This window comes from Aquarana catesbeiana, linkage group LG02, assembly GCF_042186555.1.
Source record: "Aquarana catesbeiana isolate 2022-GZ linkage group LG02, ASM4218655v1, whole genome shotgun sequence".
In the NCBI taxonomy this organism is placed as follows: domain Eukaryota; kingdom Metazoa; phylum Chordata; class Amphibia; order Anura; family Ranidae; genus Aquarana; species Aquarana catesbeiana.
In genome coordinates, this window is record NC_133325.1 from 525933407 (window position 1) to 525954306 (window position 20900).

At 46.0% G+C, this 20900-nt stretch overlaps 1 protein-coding gene and 1 pseudogene across 5 annotated transcripts in view; one reads left to right on the forward strand and one right to left on the reverse strand.

The window, feature by feature from the left end:
* The window catches only part of PLEKHA6 (pleckstrin homology domain containing A6), a 1624617-nt gene that overhangs the window by 278483 nt on the left and 1325234 nt on the right, over nt 1-20900 (forward strand). Inside the window, exon 1 of one of the 5 annotated variants that reach the window (XM_073615838.1) lies at nt 14201-14354. The exons of 2 other annotated variants lie outside the window; for them this stretch is intronic. The gene's annotated coding sequence lies outside the window, so the exon portion shown is untranslated. Of the gene's footprint in view, nt 1-14200; nt 14355-20900 lie in introns of those variants that run through there. 2 more of the 5 variants (XM_073615837.1, XM_073615841.1) reach the window with 2 other exon arrangements.
* Nucleotides 19125-19235, reverse strand: LOC141130839 (U2 spliceosomal RNA; annotated as a pseudogene).

The following is a 20900-nucleotide window of genomic DNA, read 5'->3' on the forward strand; positions in this document are numbered from 1 at the left end:
AGGCAGTGAGACATTTTCCCGATATGCGGCTGCAGAGATCGGGAAATGTCTCACTGCCTGTGATTAGCGCAGCGCAGTGAGACTTCCTGGTGGGCTCTGCATGTGGAGTGTGCAAACACGCCGGAGCTCATCTTTAATATACACACACACAGTTGTGCTCATAAGTTTACATACCCTGGCAGAATTGATGATTTCTTGGCCATTTTTCAGAGAATATGAATGAAAACACAAACTTTTTTCACTCATGGTTAGTGTTTGGCTGAAGCCATTTATTATCAATCAACTGTGTTAACGACAGCAGAAACTACCCAAATGACCCTGATCAAACGTTTACATACCCTGGTGATTTTGGCCTGATAACATGCACACAAGTTGACACAAAGGGGTTTGAATGGCTATTAGGCTGGGTTCACACCTTTCAAAATCTAGGCGGGATTCTCCCCATCCAATTTGCATAGCAGAAGAATATTACCAGCTCTCTATGGAGCCGATTCACATGTCTCCGGGGTGGCTGCGGAGCGCACTGCACAGAAAGGCTGTCCGTCTGTGCCTCCGCTTCAGGGTCGAATTCAAGCAAAGATTCTGCCCTGATTCGTCCCTGAAATGGAGAACAGGAACAGACAGCATTGCTGTGTGATCCAGGGCCGGTTTAAGTGTGAATCGAGCCTTAAAGGCAACCATCCTCGCCTGTGATCTGTTTGCTTGTAATTAGTGTGTGTGTATAAACGGTCAATGAGTTTCTGGACTCCTGACAGACCCTTGCATCTTTCATCCAGTGCTGCAATGACGTTTCCTGTCACATCATGGCAGCATACACTTTGGGTTGTGACTCCGCGCCCACAACCTGATATTACCACATAACTATAAGTTGCAGAAAGAGCACCCGCCCCAGTATTCTCTTATTTATTCTCACCTGTCAGGACCGAACGGATTAAGAAGCACCCCCTTACCGCTTCGCCCCAGCCAGGTTCTAGCCTCTCCTGGGTGGAAGTCCTTACCTGTACAGCCTCTAAAGGAGCTAGAGGGAAGAAGCCCCACTCTGGTGATCTCAGGGCTATGTCAGCGGCTTTAGTATAAGCCTTAAACAGGCTTAGTTGTTTTGCAGCGGTCTCCAAGATTCTGTTTCCTTCACTGGGCGGCGGCCTGGGCAGCAGCTTTAAAAACCTCCTGATGCTGTTTTCCTCTGCTCCTGCCCGTTCACTGTGTGTTTGGCTACCTGTGTGCTCTGTCTGCGATCCTGGTGTTCCCCCCCTTTTGGGTAAGTGGCTGTCTTATCGCATGTACACTCTTCTTGTCTTACTCTGCAGGTTCTTACCTTAGGTGAATCACTCTTTTTCCTCTATGGAGGCCGCTGCCCCAGCAGATCACCATCAGCCTAATAGGTAAGGGGGAGGATTTTTTTGGTAAGTAGTGGAGATTGAAAAAGAGAGCAGGATTCCACTAACGCTGCCTATCAGGTCCTCAAGTTCGTCCAAATCAAGACGAAGAGAGACCTCGCACAGGAGAAGCCGCTCTGGCCTCAGACGAAGCCACTCACGTGGAAGAAGTCGCTCAGGCCACAGGGGAAGTCACAGAAGGAGTCGATCCAGATCCTACTCAAGACATAGCCGCTCTTATCGCAGAAGATCCCCTGCACGCAAAGACCAGTCACCAGTGCACCCCTCCTGTCGGGAACGCTTGCTGGGTTTGCGGGGCCACCGCCCTACCAGATAAACTGGCTTGTCGCAGATGCGTCAAAGAGCCAGACGTCATAGCACTTTTCGGAGTCTCAACTAAAGCGCCTCACCCACTCATCCCAGTACATCAAGGGAGCAAGAACTCCTGTCTGACACTGGAGGGCTGGAAACATCAGCAGGATTCGATTTTTCGCTATTTGGTCAAGGAAGCGATAAACTGGGAGGAGCCCAAGGAGACCCAACAGAAACAGAGGAAATATTCCCAAATCTCAAGAGTTCCAGAGGCTTTCCCGTTCGACGAGTTAGATGAGCTGATCAAGGAGGAATGGCAGAATCCTGAAAAGAAGACTAGTCTAACAGACTTGCCAAATTGTACCCGCTCAAGGAGCCCAAGGTGTCCCCTCTAGTCTCCCCTCCAGTAGTAGACGCATCCTTGATGCGTCTAGCTAGACATGTGACGCTCCCTATCGAAGATGCGGTGACATTTAGAGACGTGCTCGATAGGAAAGTTGACACTGACCTTAAAAGAGCTTACATATTTGCGGGAGGTGCCTGTAGACCAGCCTTGGCACTGGCCGCGGTGGGAAGAGCTATCTCCAGTTGGTCCTCAAGCACTGCAAAACTCGCTGCTGAGGGCACGGACCAAGAGCAGATAGTCAAGACCTTACAAGAACTTAGCCTTGCAGGGGTTTTCGTAGCAGAAGCTTCTTTAGACACTATTAGATCCGCATCAAGGTCCATGCTGGCCTCTGTAATGGCCAGAAGGGCGCTATGGCTAAAGCCCTGACCCCGCCTCTAAGTCCAACTGGTGCCGAATACCATATGACGGGGAAAACCTCTTCGGGACGAAGTTGGATACAGCAATTTCAAAAGTGACAGGCGGAAAGTCAGGCCTTATCACTTCGGACAAAAGAACGAAACAGCAGAGACCGCCTCCCTTCAGACGCAATCTCCCGGAGAGATACAGGGATGCAAAATCCTATAGGCCTGGGAATGAATATAGAAGGAGCTGGAAGAACCCTCAGATGTCCTTCCTTAAATTCCAGAAACCCCAAACCCCCACCTCTGATGACCAGAAGTCCTTTTGAAGGTGTGCCCGCCCAGCCAGCGGTAGTGGGTGCCAGACTCACAAAGTTCAGGCTGGTTTGGGCGGAAACAATAAAAGACCCATGGACGGTGGCCACCATCCAATTCGGGCACAGATGGTCGTTCAAAAGACGCCCCCCAAGGGAGCAGTTTTGCTCAACCAAACTACCACCATCCCGGGAGAAAAAGCTGTCATTAATCCAGTACACCCAGGATCTTCTTCAAAAACAGGCAATAGTGGAGGTTCCGCTAACACAAAGAGGCAAAGGCTCTTTGTCAAAAAGAAGTCATGGGATTTGCGCTCGGTCTTAGACCTGAAAAAAACTCAACCGATCAATCCGGATAGAGTCATTCAAAATTGAAAGCCTACAATCGATCCTCCAAGCAAAAAATGTCGGAGATTGGATGCTTTCAATTGACCTCCAGGATGCATATCTGCATATCCCTATCTACGCCGTATTCCAGAAATTCCTTTGTTTCACCTTAAACCATCTGCACTACAAATTCCGAAGCCTCCCGTTAGGGATTTCTACTGCACCCAGGACATTTACGAAGGTCCTGTTACCCGTAATATTTTACTTGAGGGAGAAAAGGACTAAGGGTCCACCATTACCTGGACGATATCCTGCTACTCTCAGATGGCCAGGAGTCGCTCATGCAACATCCGGAAATTCTAGTCTCCACACCGCAGGGTCTAGGATGGCTAATAAATTGGAAGAAAAGCAATATCCAGCCCACCCAGAGAATGGTCTTCCTGGGAGCAGAACTGGACACCAGGGCGAATACAGTGGAGCTCCCTCCAGAAAAAATACCTCTCCTAATCCAGAGAGTGAGGAAGACAACACAACATTACCAGCCAGAGCATGCCTCAGTATCTTAGGCTCACTATCAGCGACCATTCCAATGGTCCAATGGAACTCAAGACCCCTCCAAATCTCCTTTCTGCACCAGTGGTATGGCACTTCTATGTCCCAGCCGATCTCCATCTCAGAGGAGGTCAAGCAATCACTGCGATGGTGGACACGGCCTGACAATTTGAAGAGATGCAAGCACATAGTCACACCTCGGTAGGAGACAGTGACCTCAGATGCCAGCATGGAGGGGTGGGGGGCACACTATCAGAACTACGCGGCTCAGGGCCGCTGGCCATTCAGGTCACAGGATTCAGTTTTGAACGTGCTGGAAATGAAGGCAGCATTCCAAGCTCTCCTGGCCTTCAGCCCTCACCTGAGGGGGAAGCAGGTCCTTCTGAGAATGGACAACAGAGTGGCTATCGCCTACATCGACTGGCAGGGGGGCACCAGAAGCAGCTCCATGATGCAGGAGGTCTGTCCTGTTATAGAATGGGCACAGCTGAACCTGTCAGACTTGAGGGCAGTTTACGTCCCACAAGCCCAGAACTTCTTGTCCGACTCACTGAGCAGGAGCTTCATCTCCAACAACGAGTGGTCCCTGAGTCCCCAGGCGTTCGCTCTCATATCTCGGACCCGGGGATCACCGGATATAGATCTTGCAGCAACACCAGCAAATACAAAATGCCAGAGATTCTTGTCAGGAGTTCCCTTTCCTACAGCAGAGGGAACGGATTGCCTCCAACACCCCTGGAGTTTTCGCATGGGCTACATCTTTGCCCCTGACTCCCCTTATAGCGACATTCCTTCTAAGGCTCAAGAGATCAACAGCATTAGTAATTGTAGTGATCCCCTTTTGGCCGAGGAGGCCATGGTTCACCACTCTCCTGTAACTGAACACGACAGACCCGCTCCCTCTCCTGTTATCGGCGGACCTGCTCTCCCAGGACCATCTACTTCACCCGAACCCAGAAAAGCTACATTTGATGGCATGGAGACTGGAAGGGCTAGTATTTAGATCAAGGCTGTTCCCAAAAGGTGGTGGACACCTTACTCCAGGCCAGAAGATCTACCACCAACACCTACAGAAGGGTCTGGGAAAAATTTGTCGCCTTTACTCAGCAGCAAGGCTGGGACTCATCCTCCCCTTCGGCATCACAAAATCTAGAATTTCTACAGTCGGGCCTAGAAAAAGGCCTTAGGTCAAGCACCCTGAAGGTCCAAGTGTCGGCCCTAACCACCTTGACAGGAGTTAAACAAGCACAAGATCCCCTTATTATCCAGTTTCAAAGGGCCTGCCTAAAACTAAGGCCCCCTAGAAAACCTTCCTTCCCAGTCTGGGACCTCTCAGTTGTTCTGGAAGCACTCTCCAATGAACCTTTCTTCCTGCTCGAGAACATCTCCCTCTGGGACCTAACACTAAAGGTTTCATTCCTGATAGCCATAACATCGGCTAAAAGGGTGTCAGAGATGCAAGCTTTACTGGCTAATGAACCATACCTGATCGTTTACCCAGACAGATTAGTCCTGAGGCCTTCAGATGGCTTCATTCCCAAAGTATCCTCATCCTTTCATTTCAACCAAGAGATTAATTTCCCAGCACTTGTCACGGATCAGGGTAACCCTCATCCATTAGACGTCAAGGGTAACATCTTGAAGTACCTCTCGGCAACTAGATCCATCAGAAAAACGGAGAGCCTTCTAATTATCCTGCATGGATCCAAGAGAGGTCAGGCTGCATCTTCACGCACCATTGCGTCATGGCTAGTAAAAGCCATCAAGAAGTCTTATTCGCTAAGTAACCATCAGATACCTGAGGGCTTAAAGGCACATTCCACCAGGGCAGTGGCAACTTCCTGGGTGGCCTACTGTAGAGTCTCGGCAGAAACCATTTGCAGAGTGGCCACCTGGTCTTCCAGGAACACCTTTATATCTCATAAGGTGGATTCCGCTCACTTATCCACAGTGGATTTCGGAAGAACCGTTATCCAGGCCAACTCTTCTATTCTTTGTTAATAAACTTAATTAGCACTCCCACCCAGTTGCGAGTTATTCCCCAAAGTGTATGCTGCCATGATGCGACAGGAAAACGGAAAATTGTATACACACCTTTCCGTAATTTTCCTTTCCTGTCGCATCTTCATGGCAGCATACAATCGCCCACCCTTCTGAGGTGATGTGTGTGTGTGTGTGTGTGTGTGTGTGTGTATATATATATATATGAGAGAGAGAGAATACTGGGGCGGGGGCCCTTTCTGCAACTTATAGTTATGTGGTCCTATCAGGTTGTGGGGGCGGAGTCACAACCCAAAGTGTATGCTGCCATGAAGATGCCACAGAAAAGGAAAATTACGGAAAGGTGAGTATACAATTTTCCGTATTCTGAGCGATGGGGAAAGCAAAAGAATTGTCAAAGGATCTGCGGGAAAAGGGAGTTGAACTGTATAAAACAGGAATGGGATATAAAAAGATATCCAAGGAATTGAGAATGCCAATCAGCAGTGTTCAAACTCTTATCAAGAGGTGGAACATGAGGGGTTCTGTTGAAACCAAACCACGGTCAGGTAGACCAACTAAGATTTTAACCTACAGCTGCCAGGAAAATTGTTTGGGATGCAAAAAAAAAAACCCCACAAATAACTTCAGATGAAATACAGGACTTTCTGAAAACATGTGGTGTGGCTGTTTCAAGATGCACAATAAGGAGGCACTTGAAGAAAGATGGGCTGCATGGATGAGTCCCCAGAAGAAAGCTATTACTACGCAAATGCCACAAAGTATCCCAATTACAATTACAAATTTGGTCAAAATTGATGGAAAGAAGAATGCAGTATGTTATTAAAAAATACTGGTGGAACATTTGCATTCATCAGCCAGGAAGCTGCGCATTTGACGTACTTGGACATTCCAACATGACAATGATCCAAAACACAAGGCCAAGTCTACCTGTCATTGGCTACATCAGCATAAAATGAAGGTTCTGGAGTGGCCAACTCAGTCTCCTTACCTCAATATCATTGAGCCACTCTGGGGAGATCTTAAATGTGCAGTTCATGCAAGACAGCCTAAGAATTTACAGGAACTGGAGTCTTTTTGCCAAGAGGAATGGGCAGCTTTACCATCTGAGAAGATAAAGGGCCTCTTCCACAAATACCATTATATATATATATATATATATATATATATATATATATATATATATATATATATATATATATATATATATATATATATATATATATATATATATATATATATATATATATATATATATATATATATATATATATATATATATATATACACACACACATATATATACACACACACACACACACACACACTCAGAGTCTCTAGTAGACTGTATTAGGAAAGGTATGAAGGGAAAACAGGAAGTGAACTGGGGTGTGCCATAGTCACGTGGTCAGTATGCCTAAAGGGGGCATACCCAAGTATAAGTAGAAGAGAAGAAATAGAAAGAAATGGGAAAGGGCGGGTGGAACATGAAAGAAACGTCAACAGGAAGTGGAGGCTAGAGGGCGGGCTTAAATACAGCCAGACTCCTACAAATTCAGGCTGACCTGCAGTCAGCCTTCCCACTTGTACTCAGAGTATCTAGTAGACCGTATTAGGAAAGGTATGAAGGGAAAACAGGAAGTGACCTGGGGTTGTGCCGTAGTCACGTGGTCAGTATGCCTAAAGGGGGCAAAAATAAAGACAGTAGGATGAGCTAGCAAAACAGATTTATTGAAAGTCACCGTATGCAGCACAAATCCGCCAAATGCATGAAATGCCTGTGACATCTCCACATGTGGAACCAGGATATATATTGAGAGCATGCTGAATTCCACCTACCTAATTTCTTAATTACGTGAACAGGGACCCCTTGGCGAGAAACAGCGAAACCACCCCTACCTTGACAGAATGGCCGGAATAAGCTTTGGGGACCTACCTAGGTTTGACAGCAGGGTGTGGCAATGTTTCATGAACTGTGCCGTGGTGAGGGGAGTACTAGGGAAAGGTAAAAGTGGACTATCCCTGGGTTTATCTGCAGTGATCACCATGAGCTGATCTAAAACTGTGACCGGGCACCAGGCATCGCTGGTCTCGAAAACTCAGTACGGGCTCCTGTCTGCTGCGTTTGCAAGCGTCCCAATGCAACCTGAAATGATCAGTGTGCCCAACTAACTGGTAGATCAAGAGTATGCAGGATCTCGTCTAGTACGAATTAACTTACCTGGCCTGAGGAAACCATAGAAAGCCAGATACATGGCCACCTTGAGGACCAAGCTGGGTAGCAGCCCGAAAAGGAGCCCTGGAGAGTAAAACAGACATGCTCTGGAAAATATGCCCTGTAATGGGGAGTCTGATAACTGGGGTGGGGGGCTAGTCTTCTGAATCTCCTTGAAAATGGCCTAGATGGGATGTGCTGCAAAAATGGATGGCCTATTAGGGTCCCGCAAGGGCAACAATGCTGGAAACCTGCCAGATATGTATTTATAGTACTGTAGTATAGCTTGAGCTTTGAGTGGCAGAAAGCAACAAACGCAAGAGAATAGAATGTTGTGGCAAGGAAGGTATTCCAGGCTGTGTCATAAGCCTAACTGACAATGACTTGTTGATCAAAACTGCTGCGCCGGTCCATTTGGAATCTAGTCCATTGTTAGCAGCGAGAAAAGCGGGGACAGTGTGACACAGATGTCTGAGTCTCGGACCTGTTGGAAAATAGCGGATAGTTCAAGCTAGACAGAGCATCCGCTGCTGTATGCTCTACACCACAGATGAACCTACAGTGAATGTGGAAATGGAACTGAAGGGACAGCCAAATCAGCCTACGTATGAAAGACATAATGTGTAAAAACCTGGATCTGCCTTGTTAAACAATTCTGAGGTAGCCTTATTATCTGTGGAGAAAATCACTGTTTCATCTATCCAGTGACCAAGCCTGCGCTGCCGACACTATGGGGTAAATCACAAATAAAGCTGATATCTCTGAAAACCCTGGAATATCCAAGATCTCGTCTGGCCATGGCCCAGCTGCCAGTGAGTGCCAAAAAATTGCCGCATAGTCTGTAGTGGCTGCTGCATCACTCAAAACCTTGAGGAGAAAAACCAACTCTGCAAGGATGAACATGGCGAACCCATTCCAGTGTTGAAGGAACTCGTCCCACATACGCAAGTCAGATAGAGCCGCAGAATCTAACTTGACCCAAGACCCAAGAATCTGAGTCAGGGCCAGATAAAACTCTGGGATGGAAAGCTTATGGTTGAGCCTGTGGCCCCTGGTCTTTACAACCACGGAAACGTCACTGCAAGCGTACGACTTGTCAGCTACATCGTGGGCGGCAATTAAGAGGGACGCCAAATTAACATCTTTCCCGTCTGAATTTTTTTTTTTCCGATATTCCCAGGAATTAAGTGAGCTGGGGAATGGAGGGAGCACTTGCGCTTTTACCTAAAGCTAAAGGTCCAGGGCTTGGTACCAAGGGGGTTCTGGAACCTGCTGATGTGCCTGCAACGGCAGGATCCAATGGGGCCAGACTTGGATGGCTCTCCAAAGCCTCAACCCTGGCCCGCAACTCCTGACAGGAGGGTAAGCTCAGGGTGGCATGAATCTGTGAAAGGGACGAGGCGACAGTCCATGGGGGTAACCTGCTCAGCATGAGAGCCTGAAGTACAGGGGAATAATAATCTTAATAATTCCACTTTGCGAGCTGAAACCGGTTACCAACTACCCCTGCATCACAGTTCCGCCATGAGTCTCGGGATAGTCCCGGTTCTTTAAGCAGGGCGTGCTACCCTGTTCCAAACCCCTGGCCGTTGAAGGAGGGTTGGAGGCAAAGTCTTCAATATCCGCTGCCTGTGACATGACCTATGCAACCAAGAACAAACTGTCATAAGCAAGAGTTATAAGAGTCATACCACGACTTATGCTGGCCATACACTATACAGAAAATCGGCCGAACACATTTTCGAAAAACGAACGTTCAACCGTGACCGCAAACGATCGTGCCATCATGTAATGACCGATAAATTGTTCAGTGGACATGAATAAATAATTTTTTGTTAGTTTTTTTACATATACCTAGTGCAGACAGTTCGGACGGGAAACACATTAACCTTGCAATTTATCGTACGTTCGGCAGAAATTTTCCAAACTTCCCGTTCGTTTTTTCCCACAAAAACGTCACAAACGATTATCGATTTGTGCCCATTAACTTGCCGAAAAACGAACGAAGTGTCTATACGAACGATTTTTCGGCCGATTTTTCGTATAGTGTATGGCCAGCATAACTCTAAGGAAAATCTCTTTACTTTATTTTTTCATGCCACAACCTCCCAACAGTGATCATGGTTAATGACAAAGTATACATTGTGCAGGACTGAAAACGTGTCAGTCTCAAGAACTACCAAGGCCGAGTTACCTGAGGCGTATCAGGCAAATTAAAAACGTAAACTCAGGCCTATGAAACCTGAAGACGTGTCAGGCAAGTGATATGAGTAGTAAGATGTCATGACATATGAAACGTAAGTCGTATGAGGAACGGATGAGTAGACTTGCCACCACACAAGTCAATTGGAAACGATCATCTCAATCCGTTAGTACCTATAGACGTGATAGGTAAACCTGTAGTGGAGTGTTGCCGTAATACCTACAGTGTGAGGCTATGATCATGTATTGTGTATGCGATGACAATGAACCTGGTGTAAGGGGAAAATTAAGTATGCATTATAAGCCTAAAAAAAAAGTGTTCACCATATGAATTACAGAGGCCGAGTAACCTGAGGTGAAGCAGGCCAATTAACGTAAACGTAAACTCAGGCCTACGGAACACGTGACAGGTCAAATGTGGTGAGTAGTGCAAAGACAACCTCATATGAAAACAGTCTAACGTCTACTGTATGAGAAACAGGTGAGGAGACTTGCCACCGCACAAGCCAATTGGAAACGATCACCTCAACCCGCTGTTACCTATAAACGTGATAGGTAATACTGCAGTGGTGAAAGCCATCACCTAAAACATGAAGGCAAAACACGTATCAAGTATGGAAATGGCAACGAGACACCGGTAAGCGGCGAACCAAAAGTACTGATATCTGAATAGTACATCAAAAGCCACCATAACTTACCTTTGACCTAGATTTCCTCATTATCATTTAAGGCCTGCACCTGGTGACTGAGGCCAACCCTGAAATACAACGTATGAGTAGGACTAAAACGTGTCAACCCCCTGAAATACAGAGGCAACCTGAAGCATGGCAGGCAAATTAAAATGTAGCTCAGGCCGAAGGAAAACCTGAAGACGTGTCAGGCAACTATATGAGTGGTGAAATGTTATGATGCATGAAAACTTAACATGAACCTTATGAGAAACTGATGAGGAGACTTGCCACCGCACAAGCCAATTAAACATCTCAATTCGTTAGCACCCATAAACATGATGGGTGACCCCGCAGTGATAAAACTCTGTAAGGCCTAAAACGTGAAGAAATGATCGCGTGATATGTATGAGCTTAGCAACTGGCATAAGGTGAAAACAACAACACCTATCTGAGCTGAACAAAGCTACCACCCGAACGATGCATGGATTGTCGAAATCAGGTTTGAACACAAAATCATCATCGTAATGACCCATCTTATGACTAGTGGAGTAGTGGACACAGTGAGTGACCTCTGAGCGGAGGAGGTCCAGATAAGACGTGCACTATGTGACCCCTGCCAACCAACCTATGAGATGCCTAGGTACAACTAGCAGGTGCCCTTACTAGCTACTCCCCTGTGACGTAGCGGGATGTGAGCCATGCCAACAGTAGGAACAAAATATTAGGCTGCACTGCCCCAAAATCCCACATGCTAAACTGAGGCTCAATCAACCGACCAATAACTGCGGCAACGAGCCATGCGCTGAGGACCTGATAAGTATAAACCCATGCTGCATCGACACCCACGTCATGTGGACCTAGACACTGTTACCCAATAAGGCTCTATCAACACAACCCCATAACAACCACGTCAGTGTCCTCCCTCCCCCTAACACCCATGCGACCGTCACTGTGGGGAAGCGTGTGCTCTAACAGGAACACACAAGAAATGTGGATCTGTGAAACCTGAACCGTGTATGACTGAATACATGACAGTGACTGAGCTCACTAAACTGAACCTTGATTGTCTGATCACATACACACTCCAACCAGAAACCTGAAAAATAAACAGATATGTGTGAGATGCAACCTTGTGAGATGCTTATATACCACATACTGTAGAGCCTGTGGATGCAGTGCATGCACATGTGACCCCCTGAACCATGCTAGGTGTGTGGGGTGTCAAGTACTGGGAGGTAACCTAGCTTACCCACCCCCAGGTATCCCGTGGCTGGATGTGGGCTGCTCCTGAGTTGTGCCCCGATAGCAGTGCTCGTCTCGGTACAAGTAAAACAAGGTGGTAACACAGAGCTGCCCCGATGACTTACCCGATGCCCAGAAGAAATAAACGCCCAACATAAACCAAAGAAATGTGTAAGGACTGGTCACCTCTTACTGGAAGAAAGCTGCTGGACTAGATATAGGGTTGCTACCTGTCTGAAATTCACCCGGACAGTTCGGGTTTAGAATCATGCATCCAGGTTTCAGACTGCCTGAAACTCAGACACATTATTCAGACTATGGCTTCCCAGGTTGCTGGCTGCAGGTGTCTAAACACTCTTTCCCGCTACCCAAAGCTTTAACTAACAATCCCCCCCCCCACAGGAGAGGAGAGAGGGCTCAATCTTCTCCTTTTCCTCCCACCCCTACCCCTCTGAGTCTGCCCACACTCAGAAAAAAAAGTGGGGGCTGGAAATATGAAGTCCAGCAGGCTCAGATACATCTGGATGACAATGCTGACTGCCAAGGGGTGAGCGAGCTCACCATCCATCCCTGTCTGTGACTGAAGTCTCCCCCCTTCTCTGTTCTGCCTCTGAGTGAGTACACTAAGGTAAATCCGGGTTCTCAGAGCAATCCTTACATCAAAGTTCCCCTTTAAAGCAGAGGCCAGCGTTCCCATCAGAGTCATCTCCATACATCAGAGTTCTCAGTGCTCCCCCTTACATCAGAGTCTGCAGAGACCGCCCCTTACAGTGTAAGGGAACTCTGCGGATTCAGATGTAAAAGGGGAACTCTACGGATTCAGATGTAAAAGGGGAACTCTACGGATTCAGATGTAAAAGGGGAACTCTACGGATTCAGATGTAAAAGGGGAACTCTACGGATTCAGATGTAAAAGGGGAACTCTACGGATTCAGATGTAAAAGGGGAACTCTACGGATTCAGATGTAAAAGGGGAACTCTACGGATTCAGATGTAAAAGGGGAACTCTGTGGACTCTGGTGTAAAGGGGACTCATATGATTAGAAATGTTATTTAATTGCAAAATATATATATATATATATATATATATATATATATATATATATATATATATAAAGTGTTTATACTATAAAAAAAAATTGCTGTGCGCCACTAAAAAGTGTTCGGGTTTGACTTGAAGGAAAGGTGGCAACCCTAACTAGATACAACCCTTCTCCCCCAGATGCCCACTAATGCACATCAGCCCTCTCTGAGCACAAAAAACCTGCCGAGGCTCCAGGGTCCAGCAGAGACCCCCGCACCAGCAACATGGCCATCTTACCATTGACCACCTATGGCCAGTGTGACAGAGTAGGGGACACCACAACCACCCGTGGGCAAAGATTGACACAAACCCCCCAACTGACCAACTTCACATGAGTATCCAGTGTCCTCTCCCTACCTGCCTATGACAGTCACAGTGGGGGGGGGGGGGGGGGGGAGCGTGCGTCGGATGACACCATCTCTCATGGAAACCAGGTGTGCAACCTTCCAATGCCACAAACCACCCACCGACAGAGGAACCCCCAACATTACCCACCCTCCCGATGCCATGTGGTGCGGACCTTGCCCCCTGGCCCCCCCAGTGGCACATCCGATACCTGAAACCCTGAGCGAGAAAGGCGGGAGAAGCCACGCCTGCTTCAGCTGCACGACCTCCATGTTGATCCGAAACCCGGAAGTGACGTCAGCAAGTTGCCTGGAAATGACACCTATCGATCGTCCATGAAAGAAATGTCGACAGGAAATGGAGGTTAGAGGGTGGGCTTAAATACAGCCCAACTCCTCCTACAAATTCAGGTTGACCACCACTAAGCCTTCCCACATATCTATCTATCACGTACATGTATGTGTGTTTGAGCTTCGGGGTGCACACCCTAATGCAATAGGCGGAGCATGCCTTTGGTATGCATACATATGAGATTCACACCAACGCGCGTGCTAGGGTTCAGGACCATCTCAAAAAACACCTTGTAACCTCTCCTATTCCCACGTATTAGATTGTTCTTTCCCTCACTCTAAGAAATTCTATTGTGGCTGTTACTAGATATTTACCAAATATTCTAACCATTTCATCCTGCATGCCCGGGCAGGAGGGGCGTTGTTAGTGAGGTGCAAATAACTTAGGTGTTTTATTTTGTAATGTGACGGCCATAGCCCTTGTAAGAGATGTGAGATAGGATAAAGCACACACCTCTGATCTGCCAGTGTAAACACAGGCTTGTTGTAGGTGGGATCACTTAGGCTGTGGAGGAGGAGGTGTTGGGCGGTGTGCAGTGGATTTGTTGCTCGGGCGGTTCTTAGAATTGTGTGGAACTTGTCACTGTCACTTCAGCTCCGGATTACAAGGGAACAGGTGAGATTCACAGAGAAAGCTGTACCGCAGTTTTGTGAGAATATAACACTTGTAAAAAATGAATGTCGTTCAAGCAGAGGCTGCATTCCTGTGAGGAGGAAATGTTTGTGCTGTGGTAAATGTGGGCAAGTCCTTTGGACTTCAACCATGTTATGTAGTTTCTGGCATACCATAGAGTGATGGGTGGAACCAGACTTCCCACTGTTTCTGCCTTGTTACTCGGTCATAGTTGAAGAAATCTGTATTGTTGTTACTCCTGTTCCTGCACATGTGATGTCGTGCCTCTGTCTTTATGTGAGTTCTGTTTCGTCTGTGCTCACCGGCTCTATCATTATGCTGATGACGTGCTATTTTCTCCCAGGAATGATGGCCCTCACCTATTTTGTTCCTATGGGATGTGTAGCTATGGAAAGCATAGTGATTTTCTATGGGATAGCTAACATTGATATTTTTAAAGCGATTTAAAGTGGTTGTAAACCGCAAAAAAAAAAAAAAACCAGCAAGACAAAGGCATAATAAACTAGTATGCGTCGCATACTGGCTCATTATGAAATCCTTACCTTAGAACGATTTTCTGAATCGGCGCCAGCACACTGCTGACAGGGCCGACATCTTTCCCAGAGTTACTTCCGTGTCCACGGACTCCAGCGCTGTGATTGGCATGTGCGCGGGAGCCGCCGGTCACAGCCCGGGCCCTGAAGAAATGGCACGAGTGGGCCGTTCCTTCAGTGCGCCCATGATGTCGGCGGCAGGGAATATAGTGAATATCTCTTAAACGGTGCAAATTAGGAGATATTTACAGTACCTACAGGTAGGCCTGTAGGTACAATTAAAGAGCAAGACTTTACTCCCTCTTTAACTCAGGGCCCGTTCATACTAGGAGGAAGATTTACTAAAACTGGTACAAATGTGCATAGTAACCAATCCACTTCAACTTGTTCTATTAAGCTTTGAGGGCCGGTTCACTCCTCAAAAACGCACTCCAGATCCATTTTTGCTTATAGTTCACACCACAAAAACCCACTCTGGATGTGTTTCTGCTTGCAGGTTTTTGGTACGTTCCAGTCTGTTTTCCCCTCTTCCTTTTTTTTTTTTTTTTTTGCTGTAATGCATTCTGGTGCATTTTTGATGTGTTCTAGTGCGTTTTTAACATGTTTTTCTGCATTCCAGTACAGTTCAGTGCACAAAAATGCAGCATGTCCTAATGTTTCTCAACTGCAGTCCTCAAGTACCCCCAACAGGTCATGTTTTTAGGATTTCCCTCAGATAAAACGGCTGTGGTTGTTACTAAGGCAGTGAAACTGATCAAATCACCTGTGCAAAATAATGGAAAGTCTGAAAACATGACCTGGTGCTTGAGAAATATTGGTGTAAGCTATGCCATTGGAACCCATATAACATATTGTCCATGTGTTTTTTTTTTTTTTTATTAACCACTTGCTGACCACTGCATGCCGATATATGTTGGCACAATGGCAGCGGTGGGCGAATGGGTGTACTTGTATGTCCCCTTTAATTGGCGGGCTAGCAGGCGCGCACGCACCGGCCACGTGCAGCGCGACTGTGCTTGTGAGATCGGTGGACTTGATTTCCGCCGGTCTCCTGGTGATTGTGTCACGGAGCCGCAGAACGGGGAAATGCCTATGTAAACAAGGCATTTCCCTGTTCTGCCTTGTGACATGACAGATCACTGCTCCCTGTCATCGGAAGCAATGATCGCTGTCACGTGAGTTGAAGCCCATCACTCCCTAGGACACACTTAACCCCTTCATCGCCCCCTAATGGTTAACCCCTTCCCCGCCAGTGTCATTTACACAGTAATCAGTGCAATTTTATAGCACTGATCGCTGTATAAATGACAGTGGTCCCAAAATAGTGTCAAAAGTGTCCGATGTGTCCGCCATAATGTCGCAGTCACGATAAAAATCGCAGATCGCCGCCATTAGTAATAAAAATGCCATAAAACTATTCCCTATTTTGTAGACGCTATAACTTTTGCGCAAAGCAATCAATATACGCTTATTGCAATTTTTTTTTTTTTTACCAAAAATATGTAGAAGAATACATATGGGCCTAAACCGAGGAAAAAAATAGTTTTTTTTATATATTTTTGGGGGATATTTATTATAACAAAAAGTAAAAAATATTGCGTTTTTTTCAAAATTGTTGCTCTTTTTTTGTTTATAGTGCAAAAGATAAAAACCGCAGAGGTGATCAAATACCACCAAAAGAAAGCTCTATTTGTGGGAAAATAGGACATCAATTTTGTTTGGGAGCCACGTCGCACGACCGCACAATTGTCAGTTAAAGCGACACAGTGCCGAATCGCAAAAAGTACTCTGGTCAGGAAGAGGTTAAAATCTTCCAGGGCTGAAGCGGTTAAAGTTTCAGATAAAGTATACAAAAACACTCAGCCCATGCAGTGGTGCACCAGTCCACTAAAGAAAATGGTTTTAGGCTCGATTCACACCTATGCATGTTGCTTTTGAGCGTTTTTGGAGGGTTTTTTTTCATGCTTGCCGCGTTTTTGCCGCGTTTTTGCGGCGTTTTTGCCGCGTTTTTGCCGCGATTTGCGTTTTGCGTTTTTTTTTTTTTTTTTTTTCATTTTTTTTTACAGTCTTAAAAAAAAATTACAAAAAAAAAAAAATAAAAAAAAAAAAAAAAAAACGGCAAAAACGCACCAAAAACGCTGCAAAAACGGTGCACTTGCGTTTTTGATGCTTGTCCATTGAAAACCATTACATGCAAAACGCTGCTTTTTGCATGAAAAAAAGTCCCCGACCCTTTCCAAAAACGCAGAGATACAAAAAAGCATTGATGTGAACATGTTCCATAGGAACCCATGTTAAAAAATTCCCGTGCATTTCTGCAAAATGCAAAATGCATCAAAAAACGCGCTAGTGTGAATGGGGCCTTAGTGGTAAAGTAAAGCCTAAAAACTGTCCATGCATTTTTGATGCAGAAGAAATATGCACTGGACTGCATCCGGTGTGAACCAGCCCTGACAATAAAACCTAGAAGCTCATGGTTACTATGCACAGCTGCTCCTGAGTCTGTGTGCACCAGTTTTAGTAAATCCACCCTATGTGTAATTACCCTTGTTTATCCTCATGGATAAACACAGGTAACTGCAGTGACCCACAGAATACGGTAGTTTTCTGTGTGTCATGTTCACACTAGAACACATGTTTCTCTGCATTCCAGAGTTGCGGGATGATATACAACATGTTTGCACAAAATCAAACCTCTCTGGATGGCCCTGCATATTACTGCACAGCAAACGCAATTACATGAATGAAGTGCCACTTTGTACACTTCACATAAAGGTCAAAATGGAAAAAAAAGGGAGCTGTGTATGGGATAAAATGCCTGTTACACTGAACTACAGCCTCAAACGGCTGCTGTCCGCACACTAAACCGCTACAGTTTAGTATGTGGGCAAGTGTGAATGGGCCCTCAGCTGTTGAGATTCATCAGGATTTTGGCTCGGCGGCAATATTGCTAGAAACGATAATTCTTAAACCCTATATGACCCTATATAACCCCTGTATGTAAACCCTAACAATATATGTCCCTTATTTGCTTCCTTTTGGTCTAATTATAGCGGAGTTCCAGACTTTTTTTGTTTATTAAAGGTCAGCAGCTACAAAAAGTTTAGCTGACTTTTAATAAACAGCCACTTACCTGTTCTACGTTCCAGTTTTTTTTTTTTTTTTTATTGAAAGCCTATGGCGTGCAAACACACCCCAAAAACTTCACCCGGTGCATAAAAAATGTGCACACACATAAAGAGTGCTCACAAAAAAGTGCCACGGGTACACAGACGTGCCAATTCCCTGATCCCCCGGGGCGTTATGCTCCTGCGGGGACAAAGGTACTTACAATGGTCTATCTGGCCGAAACCAGACAGACCCCGTTCTCTGGAGGGCCTGCCGAGACAGGACCCACCCAAGTACTAAGTGGGGCTCCCCCGAAGGGAGACCCCATGAGAAAGGGCGAACTAAGCCAAAAGGCCATGTCCACCCCTTCCCAAGACTTTCAGGGCTGGCCCGAGGACCCGCATCCTTACTCATCGTGCAAAACGTGCAAAAACAAGACGTGACAAAACAAACATAGGTTTCAAATAAATAAAAAAGTGGGGGAAGGGATAGTGGAGAGGAGAGTGAAGAAGTGGCCATTGTGTGAAACAATGACCAGGCCCTCCGGCCAGGAATAAAAAATTCCTCTGGTCCTAGCCAAAAGGCCCGGCCCAAGAGGCAGGTGCTTAAAAAGCGTGTATATGGTGTAGTGACCTTGGTGCCCAAAATCAAAGTGTCTGCCACACACAGTGATTCTATGGCACCCCTGGCCTGCCACTCCAGGGGCACTACTCCATAGGCTTTCAAGTTCAACCCCAGCCCACAGCCCAGACCACAGCAGCCCCCACCACAGGCAGAAAGGCATGGAGATCCAGAAGCTTGGTGAGAGCCCTTTACCATCAGGCTCCACCGTCGCTCCCATCACTCCTACCTAATTACATTCGGGAGATACTAGCCACTCCCCCCCCCCCTCAAAGGGGTAGTAGGCGTTCTCTCCCAAAAAACTGTCCGTAGCTAGAGCTACCACAATCCAGGCCAGAAGGCCAGGGACCCGACCCTCCGGCCAGACCCATGTGCAGCACCCATCCTCACCAGGAGGTCCTTTCTAGACTGGTTGGGTAGGCCCACTGAAGCCCCCATGGGCAACAGGTGATGACTTTCCCTCAACCGTCTGTCCAGGTCCAATTACACCATCGGATTTGCATGCGCCCTTCCCACTATTGGTCGGGCCAACATCGCCTCCTCTGGCAACTGATAAGAACAGATACTACACTTGATCTTAGCCAAAAGGCCGAGAAGTAGATGCAGCTACACGGAGCCCCACTCCTCTCCCCCTCCTCTCCTCGCCGCCTCCGTCAAAACTGTGGGCACCCGCCTGTGACAGCTTGCGGCCTCACTGCCAGGCTCGCACTGCGCATGCGCGAGTCGCACTGCTTTCTCACAGTGGACAGGCAATCTTCTGGGACCTGTCACGTGTCCCAGAAGATTGCCGAGAGGGAGGGGCCGTCTAGAGGCAGAGGAGGAGTCGCTTGGGCGGCCTGTAGGTGGAAGGAGGAAGTGGGACAGGAAGTCCCTCTCTAAAGTAGTCAAATGTGGCATGTAAGGGGGCGAGGAGTGCTTAAAGTGGAAGTTCCACTTTTGGGTGGAACTCCGCTTTAATATTCCATTGAAAGTGTTTTATTATATCTGTTCGACAAATGCAAAGAAAAATCGCTGTTTATCCAGCCAGAAATCTTGTGAGCTGATAATTTTCTGTGCTCTCTTCCGCTTGACTGTTATCAATTTGTGCTGTACCCTGCTATTATTTTCATAATCGATTAGTTGGCCGATTATTGTTTCGATTATTCGGTTAATAACCATAAAAAAGTGTGGTGTATAATTTAGTTTAATATGTAAAGTTTTTTTTAAAAAAAGGAAATTTATTCTTAAATATCTCAATGCAGTGGTAAATATAAATTACCAACTTTATGGTTAGGGAGCAAAAGCTCTAATCCACTCTGAGAATAAGACAGAGGAGATATGCTGTATGTACAATTAGAAGAGATATACTGTATATACTATTAGAGGAGATATACCGTATATACAATTAGAAGACCTACTATATATACTATTAAAGGGTGAATCTGGTAAATATCATCAGACTCAGAGATCATTTTTTTTATTCAAATAACAAACAATGTCTTCCTTCAAAAAAAAAAAAGTCGTTTTTAAGAACGTTCGTTCGATTTTCTAATCGCTAGTGTTGTCAAATCGACGTTCATTTTTAACCACGGTAATGGGAAAATTTAGAAATAATAAAAAACTTCTTGGTGAAAGGTTTCAGACAGTGTATGTGGTTTTCGTTCAGAAATTACATTCGTTTTAAAAACAGAATGTTAAAAACAAGTTAAAATTTCAAACTTTCTTTCATTCAGCGAAAGTACTAAGATTTTTCGTCTGAATATTCTTGTCTAAAAATTGACCGTGTGGCCAGCATAAGGCTCGGTACACACCTATGCAGTTTGCTTTTGATCTGTTTCTGCAGTGCTTTTTGCTGTGCGTTTTGATTTGTTGAGCACGTGTTTTTGCATTTTTATTTTGGACAATTTGTTGTTGGGCAAATGAAAAAACACAAATCGCTGCAAAAACGCATTACATGCTTTTTAGCAGCCTCTCCATTGAAGTATATTGAACCAAAAAAGCACCGTTTTGCGTTAAAAAAAAAAAAAAAAAAAAAAGTCCCTGACCCTTTCCAAATACACAGCGGCTGAAAAAAGCATAGATGTGAACGTGTCCCATAGGAAACCATGTAAATGAACTGTAGCGCGTTTCTGCAAAAGGCACCAAAAAACACATAGGTGTGAACCAGGTCTAAGACGTTTAGTAACATAATGGGGTTGAAAAAAATAAAATTAGCCCTTTAGATAATCACTATTGTAATGCCCCGTACACACGGTCGGACTTTGTTCGGACATTCCGACAACAAAAT